Below are 14,999 nucleotides of genomic sequence, written 5' to 3' on the forward strand. Positions count from 1 at the left end.
TTAGAAGGAAAACGACATTGTACGCAAGTTTACATCATTGCCAGATTTAAAGAAAACTATAAAAATATTTCTGTCTCAATAAAGAAAAGTTTTTAGGCATGCTTTGTACTCAATTGAGTAATGATATGCTAATTCCTTTTCTTTCTTTTTAATTATGCTGTAAGTTTCTATTCTTGTCTTATTACTCGTATTTAGACTTCCATGTGTATTAAGTTTGCTTACATAAAATAAGTCATGTATATGTAATATAATTGTAATATCTTGATGACTGGACTGTAGCTGCATTGTTGAAGTGGAGATGGTGGCCATGTAACAACTTGCGGAAGGCTTTTTTTTTTTTTTTTTTTTTTTTTTTTTTTTTTTGCGTAGAAACAAAGACGATATTCACAGACAGAGGTGGCCGAAGACAATTTATTGCTGGGCAATTCTTTCTTGAGATACACATTCTCATTTACATATCATTATGGGTATGAAAAGCACTCTACAGTTTTTGAAGATTACATTTTCAGACAATGGACGACAAACAGCAATTAGCCGCAACATCCCACTTCTCTATTCAGATCTTCATTTGCTTTTCTTTCCCATAGTTCTATTAAAAATGAAAATAAATTGATATGTAATATCGAAATTGTATTTATTATAAAAGTAGAAGGAAGCGTGTTCAAAACCACTCTTTCCGCTTCTGTCTCTTTAATCTGGCGCAAATTTTAAATTGGACAATCATTTCGATACGGACGGAGTATTATTATATAATGCTTTCGAAATATATATCGCACTTTAAACTCTGAAAATTCTGAAATGTGTTTCAGTGTAATTATTTAAGTAGTGTATAATTTGATAATATTACGAATTTTCAACTTAGATAGGCAATTTTGCTAGAATTATAAGTAAAAATATTGTATTTCTTTTGTAACATGAAAAATCTAACGAGAAACTGTACCGGAAAAGTACGAATATAGGGGGGGGGACAAGGCATTGCGCAAGGCATAAATGGGTAGGTATCTCGATAATTTGGCGAAATATCGCTAAGTTGACAACCGTTTTAGCGACTCTTATTTTGTATTGTAGCCAAATTAGACGAGAAATCGCCAAAACTCGCCAAATTTGGCAACTATATGGCGAAATTTCGGTCCGGTTCCTGTAATATGTATTGAAATTGAATAAATGTAATTGACCGCTATGTTTGCTGTAACCGTAATCCCACACTTACTGCTTTTCAGTCAGAAAGCAATAGAAATATCTAAGCGGCCGGTTGAAAACTATAAAAGCCAGAAGAGAGAGCATCTGAATGCAGTCTGCTATTTAGCAGTGGAGCAACGGTAAGGGTAGGTTGTCTGTCGACGTTGCTCTTTTCCACCTGCGAGTTGCACCTGCGTGTCCTACCTGTACTCGGATGACGTGTTTTCCCGCCTCGGTGTTGGAGATCGTCTGCGTTTTCGCTTTGTGGTTGCTTATCTTGTGCCACTGATCGTTCATCACTGAATTGTTGGATTTCGATCCTTCGATTTTTTACTGTTTTGGATTGTTACTCTTTAGCTTTGACTATCAGTGCTGAAGACAAGGGCCTTGTGAAGACCCGCCGGCTCATCCAGAACACCTTCGTGTGGGTCTGGTTCCGGAGCGCCGGACTCCATTAATTTGCTTATGAATGATGGAACCATTTTTGAAAGTTTTTGCGGCTACCGTTGAGGAGCTGAGAGTTAAGAAACAAAATGGAAATATTTCTATCAAAGAAGACAAAGAATTTGATCTACTTCAAAAAGTGTATGATGCCTTAATTACTGCTCACAAAGAAATTGAAGAGTCATTAGAACATCAAGAAGAAACTCCTTCTACACCTACAGAAAGTGAATGGAAAATTGTCAAAAGAAAACGTATGAAAGGCTCACCTAATAAGCCAAATAAAGACAATTCAACTGAAATTCCTTTCGAACAAGAAACGGATAGTTCAGGTAACGAAACTGAACAAAAACCCAAAGGAGATCGTAGTGTGGGTAAAAGGAAAAAGGGTCATTTTCGTCCCATTAATCCTTCTCAGCTCAAACCAGTTGTTACTCCTTCCATTAATAGTCAAGAATCAATGGACACTAGTCCTGTTGTTCCAAATGAATCTCAGATAAATGAAGAAATACAAAACGATCAAAACAAAAAAGGCAAAGCGCCACCTGCCATTTATATAAATGATAAAAAATTTGATTGGAAAGAACTAAAAGCGTTATTTGCAGAACATAAATTATCAGACAAATCTGATTACACAGGTTACATTCAAAAAGAAGGCTTTAAAATTAAAGTCTCTCATGTCAACATTCATAGAGAAATGACAAGTGTTCTGAACAAAAAGGAAATTAAATATCACTCCTTTCTCTTGCCTGATGAGAAGAATCATAAAGTGGTCTTCCGTCATCTTACAAAGGACACAGATCCTGATGAAATCAAAGAAGAACTTTTAAGCAAAAATTATGAAGTTATAAGTGTCAGTCAACTCTCTCGTAGATTTAAAGGAGAAGTTAAAAAATTTCCACTTTTTCTTATCACTCTGAAGAAAAATGAAAAATCTAAAGAAATTTCTAAAGAAACCAAAATTTGTGGATTACATATCAAAGTCGAACCATATAAAGGACGCTCTGGCCCAGTCCAGTGCTTCCGATGTCAAGGATTTCACCATTCACAAGCTGCTTGCCACAATGACTTTAGATGTGTTAAATGTGGTGATAACCATGACTCAAGAACCTGTCAAAAAGACAAGAATGCACCTGCTAAATGTGCAAATTGTGGTCTAGACCACACAGCTTCATTTAAAGGTTGTGAAAAGTTTCCGAAGCAAGCTAAAAAAGAACAAATCAAATCATATGCTGATAGGTTTATTATCAATAAGTCTTTTGCTGAAGCCATCAAAGCTAATAACAATCCTTCCCCAAATCTTATTGCAGAAGCAAAAAAGATATTTGATGACCTTAATACTCTAGTCACCTTCCTGAAAAACTCAGGAATACAACTCCTTGCGCAAAACATCCGCCAAAATGCCACTAATACAGTATCAGATGAAACTAATTCTGACCAGCATATTCAATAAGTCAGATTCGCTTAAACTTTGCTATTGGAATGCTGCTGGCATTGTTAACAAAATTGATGAACTTTCGGACTTTTTTATAGAATATAACATAGATATTGGCATGATCTCTGAAACGCATGTTGTTCCTGCCGATAGACTGTATATTGCTAATTATCGCACCTACAGAGGTGATAGACTTTCACAAAGAAGAGGAGGAGCTGCAATTTTTGTTAAAAACTCTCTGAAATCCTGTCTTGTCTCGACAAACTCTGCTTCTGGATTAGAAAGTGTGACTGTTGCTGTTATACTCCCACAATTTGGTACCATCCATTTTACGGCTATTTATAATCCACCACGAAACCGACTTTCTGAAAATATGTTAAAAAACTTACTTCCTGAAGATCAGCAAGTTATTATTGCCGGAGACATGAATGCTAAGCACCTCGAATGGGGATGTCGTCGTTCTAACACCAATGGACGTGTTATGCATAATTTTATCTGCAATCATCCTGTCGCATTACATGTACCTTCTGAAGCCACTTATCGTCCTGCCTCTCCAAATCTCTCGGACATCTTGGATATTATCCTTACAAATACTTCTATCCCTATTTCCTTGGAAGTCAAGGCAGAACTTACATCTGATCGTGTACCTGTCATTGCTTCTCTTGGTGTTTCTAAAGAAGACCCTCCTATTACCAGAAATAATACTGACTGGATTACTTTTCACAATATCTTAATCAAACATCCTCCTATTTTCACTTCACTTTCTACCAAACAGGATATCGATCTTGCCATTCATATCTTCACTGACAGTATACTGAAAGCTTTCAGAGATGCTACAGTTACCATTCAATTAACTAACAATAATATTCGACTTCCTCGCAGTATCAGAGACATTATCAAAGAAAGAAACCGATTGCTGAAGCTTTGGCACCGTAACTGGGACCCTGCCCTTAAAAGAGAAATCAATATTTTTAATAGAAGAATCAAGAAACTTATCACTGATTTTAAAAAGGAAACAAGAGAAGATTTTATATCTAAACTTAATATTAATGATGGTTCTCTGTGGAAGTATCTTCAAAATCTTAAAAGAAATAGTATTAATAATAGACCTATTCATACGGATACTAAAATTGCCTACTTGCTTAAAGAGAAAGTCGATATTTTCGCTGAATACCTGGAAAAGCAGTTTACTCCTAATATGGAGCCTATGAATCAGACCTTTAAAGATGTTCTCGAAAACTATGTGTATTCCTGGCTTCATTCTTCTTCGGCTCATAACATCCCAAGGCTTACTTCTCCTATGGAAATTACTAATATTATTAAATATCTCAACATCAAAAAAGCTCCTGGAAGTGATCAAATTACAAATAAAATGCTTCGTAACTTACCTAGAAAAATTATCAGTAAATTCGCTAGTATTCTCAACGCTTGTCTTGCTCTCAACTATTTCCCTGATCCTTGGAAGCAAGCCAAGATCTTTCTTCTTCCTAAACCGGGTAAAGATGTGACCAAGCCTGATGGCTATCGTCCTATCAGTTTGTTATCCAGCCTTGGTGAAATTTATGAAACACTTATTCTCACTAGATTGGAACCTTTTCTTCACCTGCTACCTAATGATCAGTACGGATTCAGAAAAACCCTCAGTACTACTCGACAACTAGTAAGAATTGTAGAATTTGTGGGATCTGCATTCCATAACAAGCAAAGTGTTGCGCTCCTTATGCTGGACGTGGCAAAAGCCTTTGACCGCGTCTGGCATGAGGGGCTCGTCTTCAAGCTTATCAACTTGGGACTTCCTAGAGAGCTCATTCTTCTGATCTTCTCCTTTTTGCAAAACCGCACTTTCTTCGTCGCTCAAGGAAATGAAAAATCCAATTCAAGACCTATAAGATCCAGCGTCCCACAAGGAAGTATTCTCGGTCCAGTACTATATCTTTTCTACATATCAGATTTTCCTCACCCTGGTTTGGACAATTACTCTCTGTTAGCATGTTATGCCGACGATACGGCGATTGCAATTAAATCCATTCAAGCTAATCATGCAATAGACAAAATGCAAAATTACCTCTATGCCGTAGAAGACTGGTGCACAAATTGGCGAGTAAAAATCAATGCTAGCAAGTCACAACTTTTAATTCTTAGCAAAACTAAGAAAAACATTGCTTTTAAAGACCTCTACCTTTTTCAGGAAGCTGTTCCTCTGGTCACAAAGGCCAAATACTTAGGAATTATTTTGAACCAAAGGCTCACATGGTCTAATCACATTAATAGTGTCAAGAGCAAAGCCATGGGCATAATATGCAGATTTCTCCCGGTCATTGGAAAACATTCAAATCTTAGCTTGCGTACCAAAAACATATATATACCACTTGCATTCGACCGATACTTTGTTATGCTGCTCCTGCTTGGAACACGGTCACTCAAACTCAACTGCATCAATTACAAGTAGTGCAAAACAAATTTCTGCGCATTATTACTGATTCTCACTATCTTATCCGCAATAAACTTTTACACAGAGACTTAAAACTTGAGACGATTCCAGATTACATCAGAAGATCTAATGAAAAATTCTTCAACAAAGCTGTGCAATGTGACTTTGTTAATTACTCCCAAGTTTTTAATTATGAAATTATCTTCGAAGATAGAAGCGTTAGACCACTTGCAGCCCACACCTTCATGGGAGGAGACGACAACTTTTTCACTTAGATCCTCAATTGTTAGCTATTTACACTTCCAATGCATCTGATTTTGATTGAAGTTCTTCTGTTGCTTCGTTGAATAATTGTATTTAAATTGTGTTGTATAGTTGTTTTGTATTGTGTTGTATTTAGCACTACTGATTGATGTTGTTTAATTATATTTGAATTTGTCATTGGAACTATTGCTGTAGTGTATCTTCTCGTATTGTTGTCATTGATTTCCATTGTCTTGGGTCCTCCTTGAAAGCTATGATCGCTCGTCACCTTTTGCGAACTTGTCCGATTGGATTTCCCCTTATCTCCGTTTTCTCATCTGAGATTTTCTCCACGTCCGGATTTATTTATGTCATGTGCCCTTGGGCTTTAATTTTGGAACCGGCAACATTGCTCTTCGCAATAGCTCGGTCAATTATAGAGTCTAAGTCTAATCTGAATGCAGCTGCTTAGTTGTTGTTGCGAATTATTAGTTTCGCGTGAACTGAGATATCCGAGTTAGCTTTCCCTGTATGCACTTTGCGTTGCGTTGTGTTTGGCGTTCTTAGTAGTTTGATGTCTAACTACTGATTGTACTCTGTGATACTGTGAACTCCTGTACGAGTGTTTCTGCGGAAAATTCCACAGTTCTTAAATATTTCATTTGATAAAAAGAATTTTTTTTATTAACTTGTCATCGGACCTGTGTGCATTCAATCTATTACGAACCCTTATGCATGCAATAATATTTCTTGTTAAAGCATTCAAAAATTGCAGAACGAATTTCTTAATATAAAAGAAATAAATAAATAATTAAGAATTTTACTTTTTTTTTTTTTTTTTTTTAATTTAACAAATTCGCAAGCAAGAAAAACTATCTGTCGAGATGCAATGAGTATCTTTTATTGAAATCAGTGGTAACTAAAAGCAGAAGTTTACTAATTTTTAAACTCACACAATATGTTATTAGCTCTGACGATATGAATACAGATGTAATGGAAGAGATTTACAGATATAATGGACTTGAGAATAGTAAATTTTGAAAAATTCATGCTTTTGCTCGTAGTCGTTAAAGAAATCTGTTTGAGTGCCTGAAATAAAATATTTTTATTTTCTATGTTCCAGATTGTTGCGATTTGACAAAGCTTAACTATTTTTTTTTTCAAATTTAATCAGCCTGTTATTGATTAAGAAACTAAGATTTATAAAAGCAATAAACGTAGTTCATCATCTCTGTTAGTATCAGTTATTAGCTGGATTCGTGAAATTACACTAGCAGACTTACACGTATTTCAAATCATTATTATTTATGTATATTTTCTTTTTTAGAATAACTATTTTAGGCAACTGACAGCGCAAGCGGCTGGTCTATCAGAAAATGTAAATTTTGAATACCTGCTTTATAAGTAATTCAAAGTGAAAAAAAAATTTAATAATCCTTAAAAATGTAAAAAGTAACTTAAAAGTAAACTGCCTAAAATATGTTAAAAAGGTGTATCTTTATAAAAATAATTATTTATGAAGTTAGAAAAGCTTTTTACATGGGTACTGCAAGAAAATCCTGAACTCAAATACATCACTACACTCCGGAAATCGAAAAGATAAGAAAAAGAAGTGAAATCATAAAAACACTGTTTTGAAGGGAAAAAAAAAAGAAAGGCACATAACTTTGTCAACCCGAAAAAACAATTACTGCCTTTGTTGGGAAGATTGTTGTTTCATGAAACGGATGAAAGCTTATTGAAGGAGCCTGTGGTTTTTCGTTTTATTAAATTCTTTTTCTGGAGTTAAGTAAAGTGTGGAGTAAGGAAAACGTCGACCAATCAGCTACTAGATTTTATGTAATTTCACAAAACGGTTTTTTACAGAATTGGTTTCAGTGAGTGCTAAAGAAAGTGTATGTGTTGCAGGTGACGGAAGATGGGAATGCTTGATGTCTAATGGGGGTAAGCAGGTCTCGTATATTCCACTATCTGGAGATACCTCCTGTGAGGTCCCTAAGGATGCTCTATCGGGAGAATATTACATCATCCCTAAGGATGCTCTATCGGAAGAATATTACATTTATCGGAAGAATATTACATTTATCGGAAGAATATTCAGTCAGAGGGGAAGTATATAAATTTAAGGGAATCCGAATTAAGAATCGGCATTAAAAGTCTGTATCGGCAGAGGATATGCTTATATACAATAATTTTTGTGTTTACAGAGTAATATCGAATATTATACATATGACATTAAGATGTATATTCACTGTATGTAGTACTTAACATAAATATATGTACATAAATACAATACACTTAATGTGCTTGTACAGTAGTCCGCTTCTAAGATGTCTTCTTTTCGCATCAGATTAGCTGTTTAGTGTTTATTACTTCTATATTAAGTTATCACCTTCTGCCTGTTAGGATAACATTCATTTGAGAGCAAAAATTGAATGCTGAATTCCTACTCAATTGTTATTAATTTCTCTATTTTGTTTTCATTTAAGATTGCTTAGTTTGAACTGGATTGAAATCTGGACGAAATATGGCGTCATGGACATTTTTGTGGTTTTTTACATGTGTAACATGAAATTGAGTCGACTTGTTTTCGAAAGTCTTCCACAGAGGCATCTCAAGTCTTGGCATGTAATCCTTGAGTACTTTTATCAAGGATTACATGCCAAGACTACATTTGTTACGGCATGTAAATATAGTATATTACATGCCGTAATTCAAAATAAACAATAAAATCTTCTTTAGTTAAAATACACAAAATATCCTTCGGATAATATGTCCAATTTTGACTGAATCACACGAAGCATTGCTCTCCAGTTGCTAAACGGCACTTGAAATAAAAGCAACTATTTTATTTCCTAATTTTGCTGTATCAAACAAGAAATTGGCATTGCAATAACTTATTATTTCAAATTTTTAAAAGCAGTGTGACTATACTTTAGTCAAAGATAGTGTTGAGTGATCTAAAATTCACTTAGTTCGAAAATAAGTTTTTCTAATACTTGCGCAATAGTTGCAAAGTAAGATAATAATAATTTATTTACTAAAGAAATATTGATTATATTATCTCCTAATATAAATTTAGTAGAAGTATAAAAAAAAGAGGGAACCCATATGTAGGAAATTTAATTCCGAAAATTGTGTTTTAAAGTGACTTGAATGTAAATTATAAAAAAAGTTTTACTGGGACTTGAATTTAAATCATGAATAACAAAATTTCAAACTTTGAAAATGAAACTAAAAATTAAAAAATTTAAAACAAGTAAGTATCGCTATTGATCGGAAATTAGTTGACATTTCATGAGGAACAAACCAACTCCCGTTTAATGAACAATAATTAATAAATGCGAAGGTGTTTCGTCTATTACTCAAGTAAGAATGATTACGCCAAACTGCCAAATTAAGTTAGGTCAAAATTGTAGTTCCTTGAAGTAATGGGATTTATAACCAAAGTAGAGTACCGAAGAACTCATTCTGAATGAAGCATTTTCGCTAATACAAGATTCTCAAATTCAGATTACTACTGTTTATTTTTATACAAATAATCTTGAATTAACATGCATAAAAGCGAAGGTGTCGGGGGACTTTACTCAAGGATTTTGTAAATTTTACTACATAAATTGCTTTTCACTCAAAATTTATAAGGAATATTGTATTCTTTAGAAATTATATCTATTGTAACTTTTAATTTCATAGTCAAAGTTTGAAATTTTGTTATTCATGATTTAAATTCAAGTTCCAGTAAAACTTTTTTTTTTTTTTTTTTTTTTTTTTTTTTCATAATTTACATTCAAGTTACTTTAAAACACAATTTTCGGAATTAAACTTCTTAAATATGGGTTCCCTCTTTTTTGATACTTTTACTAATTTTGTATTAGGAGATAATATAATGAATATTTCTTTAGTCAAAGATAATGATGTGTTTATGGTACGGGGATGGCTCGTTCTGTTACTTATATTAATTTTATAATAATTTCTCTAGAAAGTAGTATAAATATGCATTACAGTCTTATTTCTTCACTTTTAATTTCATATTCAAAGTTTGAAATATTGTTATTCATGATTTAAATTCAAGTTCCAGTAAAACGTTTTTTTCATAATTTACATTCAAGTTACTTTAAAACACAATTTTCGGAATTAAACTTCTTAAATATGGGTTCCCTCTTTTTTGATACTTTTACTAAATTTGCATTAGGAGATAATATAATGAATATTTCTTTAGTCAAAGATAATGATGTGGTTATGGTACGGGGATGGCTCGTTCTGTTACTAATATTAGTTTTATAGTAATTTCTCTAGAAAGTAGTATAAATATGTATTACAGTCTTATTTCTTCTTTTTTTTATTGGCTATTATTTTGAGAAATATGTTTTGTAGCATACCGAGATATAGTATATTAAATGCAAAGATGCATGCTAAGCTAACGTATTGATCATTGCTCCTAAAATAATGTCGTCGGAATTAGAGTTTAGACAACTTAATTAATTTAATTATTTAAAACTGAATTTTGGAAATTATATTTTCAATTAATTTAATAACAATATTTTTGTTTGTGTTTTGCCGTTCATCCCAAGCGTAGAAACTCCATAAAGAGTAATATTTAGAATCAATGATATAAGAAACAAATTAAAGTTAGTAGACTAGCTTTTAAAACTTTTAAGGACTAAAGTTTTGTGAGAATTGCAATGCAGCTAATTTTAGACGATGGACAAAACCTAAACATTTCTTCTGACATGGTTTGATAAACGAAATTAATAAATCTGTATTTTAGCTGCTCACTTTTATTCAAAATATAGTAGGCGTAATAACATTTCAAATTTTTAACTCAGAGCACTTATTATTTGAAGGAAGCTTTCACAATATTTATAAATATTACACTAATAAATCTTTTTGGGAAATAATCGCAAGCCTTTAAAACAATAAATAAAATATTAATTACTGAAATAATTTTAACTGAAGAAGAAAGCGTTCCAAAGTTTGCTTCAACAGTAATTACGTGCTAATTACGTGCTTTTAAAAAGCCAAAAATATTTATGCAGATACGTAATTACAGCTACCGTAATTCAACATGAATAAAATCTACTTTTTAGGGTAAAAAAGCAGTAGGCAATTTCAAATTAAACGCAATGGTTGTGAATCAGAGTCATTTTCCTAATAACTAAAACAGGCCAGTGATTCAGAGGGAAAGCATAATGATTGTAATTTAGAGTTGTAACTGATATCTTTGTTGAAGCGGGAATGTAAAATTAAGTTTTCTCTATTTATTTCTTGTGGACCAGCTTTCCTTAGCAAGGACTACTTTCCTTCCTTCACGCAGACATCCCGTTCCATAGCCGTACACTTTTTGTTTTATTTCCCTTAAAAGACTGATTCAAATCCACATGTCTATTAGCGAACATAATATAATCCACATGTCTGTTGGCGAACATAATATATAACCGTAAGCACGCACCATTGTTGGGTGCCTACGTGCTCGTAATAAATTGAATGCGCACAGATACAATGATAGGTTGATAAAATGTATTTTATCAAAAGTAACATTTCAGTGTTCTGGAACTTTCCATAAAAATTCTCCTATAAATCTTCACAGTATCACGCAGTACAGTCACTACTGTCGCCTCAAAATACTAAGAACTTTAAAAACAGAAGGCAGTGCAAAGCGCAGCTTAAGCGAAAAGCTAAAATGGGGATAGAACTTGGAACTCACACTAACAACAACAGAGAACATATATTCTCTCCGACCTTACATAGTTTTCACACGGCCGCCACGATATTTCTAGTAATTTCTGCTTTTCGAAATTACTGGAAAGTAATATGAGGGCAGAATTACGGTTACAGGATAATATAATGTTTAATTACGTTTATTCAATTTTTTAATTACAATATTTATTACAGTGATACAGGGACAGCACCAAAATGCTGCCAAGTGATCGCCAAGTTTGGCGACTTTTTTGCAATTTAACGTCATATTTGGCGATCAAAAATTAGGCGCAAAAATCTATGTGGGTATGTGATGAAAAAAAGACATAGCAATGTTGTTTGGCGTAGAACGTAGATCCATACTTAAGAGGAAGAATTCTGATTGCGTACAATCGGGCTTTTATTCAAGAACCGGCAAAGTTGCATCCTGAAATAGTTCGGTATATTAAAGTATCTAAGTTCTAAGTTTATAAAATCAATGAAATGTAACGCTGTTAAGTGAACCTAGCGCCAGAGTGGCGCTATGGTAAACAAATGTAATGAATTTTAAAGAGTGCATTTATTCTATTGTGGTCTATGCGCTATCGATGAAGTAGATTTAATTCAGTCCAATAAGTTTAAATGAAATGAAAAAAAATAAAAAATGCATATAATTTAATATTCCGTACAAGGAAGTCATGTGAACATCAAATTTTTTATAACTATTATAGATCTGCTGGAACTTAACAGTTTATATTATAACTTACAAAAAACTTGATACAGAAAAGTATAATCAAAAAGAAATAAAAGTTTTGATTTCTTTTGATATCCTTTGATTATTCTTTTTTTTTTTTATTTTATTTTAAAATGTATCTATTCTCGCGGATTCGGAAATATTATTAATCAAGCATAACTAGATATATTATTAAGCGATTTGCCATTTTGTATTAGTCTTACTAAATTGAATGTAGCTCAGTTCAGGGATTTTTACGTGCTTCTTTCTTTTTAACCATTTTGTGTATAAATAAAAAAAATTCTTTTACTGTAATAGGAATAAAACATTTAAGTAGAAAACAATGAACAGTATTTATGACTGATAACAACTAATATATTAGATTATGTAGCACGATAATGTAGTTGAGAAAAGTACCGTGAAAGAAACTGATAAGAAAATGAAAAAGGAAAGTGCAGTGTAAACCAAACTTGAAAAGCAAATGCAAAACCTAAGCAGATACACCCATTCATATCAATATTTTATTTAGACTATGATGTATCTACCATCTCAGTGAAAAAGAAAATTTATCATCCTAAAGTACATTTATTATTCAGAAGAAAGCCATCTGCCTGGGGCTGTAAGAGTCTAAGGATTTTTAGTTATTTGCAGAATATTTTAGCTTTCGATTGTAATAGGTGAAAATGCAGTGAAAAAATCACAAAAATTGGGCAATACATACATCGCAAATATTTTCCTTTTTAAAATTTAATATTCTAAACTATTGTGTTTTTCTTTTAAACTAATAAGAAATAAAAATGTTGCCATTTTAAATCAAGGAAACTTGAATGTAAGACGGTTTACTCATATGTAAGGTGATATACTACAGGCGGGATTGTTTTGCTCTAGTATTGTTTAGAAAATTGTTTGATAAAAATAAAACTAAAAAAATACATAAAATCAGAAAGCTTTCAGATTTCATTTTACGGCCAAAAGGGCATTTTTAAAAAACTTTTCATGTGTTACCTTTATTTATTAAATATAATGTTCTTCGCACCTAAAACCCATAAAGTTCAATTCGACAGCAATATCACAAAATTTTTACAAAGAGAATATCCTTAGAATTTCCGATAGAAAGTCTTGTGCGCTGGAGATAAAAGAGTTTTTGCCGAACAGTTTTGCCATTGCTCCCTTTGAAATTAGTGATTTTGTTAATCAAACATTCGTCAAAATTTTACGAAATGTGAAATAGATAATAATAAAGCAAATTCGGAATTCAAAGTTCAGGCTTCCAGGTGCCCATGTTCGGGTGGAAGATTGCGTTATTCAAAATTTGATAACACTAGGTAACGTTGCTTTTTCACAATGCGAGAATCATACGTACATTCAAGTTGAATCTTCATTATTTAATTTATTTTAATATAATACAGGGCCATAATATTTGGTGGCAACGATTTAAAACGAAATTCGCCGTGGGCTAAAAACAAGCTGTATTAGTGAAAAGATGCCAGAAAAAGACAAGTATTTTTCAAATTATGTTAAAAATAGGTACGTTAACTTTCCAAATGTCACTTACTAAAAATAATTTATTATAAAAAGATTAGTGAAAAAAATTTAGAAATTTTGCGTTATTTTGTGAAGGTGAATTATGAGAAGCAACAAATGAATTGTCTTTCTAACAACCATGAAATGTTTGAAAAAGTATCAGCATTCTACTCTGAAGCTTCTATTGAACTATACGATTATGATATTACATGGGAACTTCATCACTGTCTTCAGGTAATCCATCTTTCGCTAACTAGAGAGAAAAAAAACATTAATAATGACACTAAGCAGTTTGCGGAGAGCGTGCGTTTTAATACTGAATTATTATTGGGAATACTAAAAATAAAAATGGTCAACTTTGATTAATGAGAGTTAAATGAGCTGTGTTATTCACAAATCTAATAAATAAAAAATTACCTTTTTACTTACTCAGAAAGCGGAAAAGGAAGTATTTTAAAAAGATATTTATTTATCACAGACCACCTCTTAGATAGTGTCATCAGGGTATAAACAAAGGAATAAGTTGTGTGGTCTTGGCAACTTTTACTCACACTAATCTTTTACGATTATAACAGATAATGTACTTAAAAATAGTTCAGAATGTAAACCATCGCTTAGGGAAATGTGGTGGAGAAAGCAACGTAAAGGCGTCGTGGTAGAAGAGAATTGCAGAACTTCACAGTATTAAAACATTATGCAAAATACCATGGAAGGGAGCAATAAGGAAAATGGTAATAAAACTCTGAAGTGTAAAAATTCTTTAAACAAAACATAATTTTAAAAATGCAATTACAAAACATACTCAAAGTATGCATTTTATACTCCTTATGAAATAAAAGCCTAAAGAAAAATACTCTTTAAACGCCTAAAGAAAAATACTCCTTAGGCTTTTGGGTTGTTTCGAGTTTTACTCGATTTTTTCTGTGATGATATTTCGAAATTTGGAGTTTAGTTCCCGCTTTACTTTTACCCCAACATTTTACGCAAAAATAGTTTGTACTTTCATTTCTTTCGTCGAAAGAATAGTTTTGTGCTCTGAATTGAATTTACGCATGTATGACATATGCATATGCATTATAGTGCACCTATAGGTTCACCTTAAAATAAGGGTAATATTCTATTAGTGTATCTCAAAACACTGATGTATTCTCTTACTTTATTTTCTTCAAAGGTTATTAACCCTATGATCAGCATTTTCTAAATGAGTAGAACTACATCATGGACTGCCCTTCAACATTAGGTGTTTCTTCGATACCCAACTTCGCGGGGTTTCTTGTTACAACATCTCGTCTCGCTTTAAATGTAACCTTGAGTACATGACATCAGTGTGACCATGT

Source organism: Stegodyphus dumicola, chromosome 5 (assembly GCF_044657685.1).
Source record: "Stegodyphus dumicola isolate Sdum_Otavi_A_Nest chromosome 5, ASM4465768v1".
NCBI classification, from domain to species: domain Eukaryota; kingdom Metazoa; phylum Arthropoda; class Arachnida; order Araneae; family Eresidae; genus Stegodyphus; species Stegodyphus dumicola.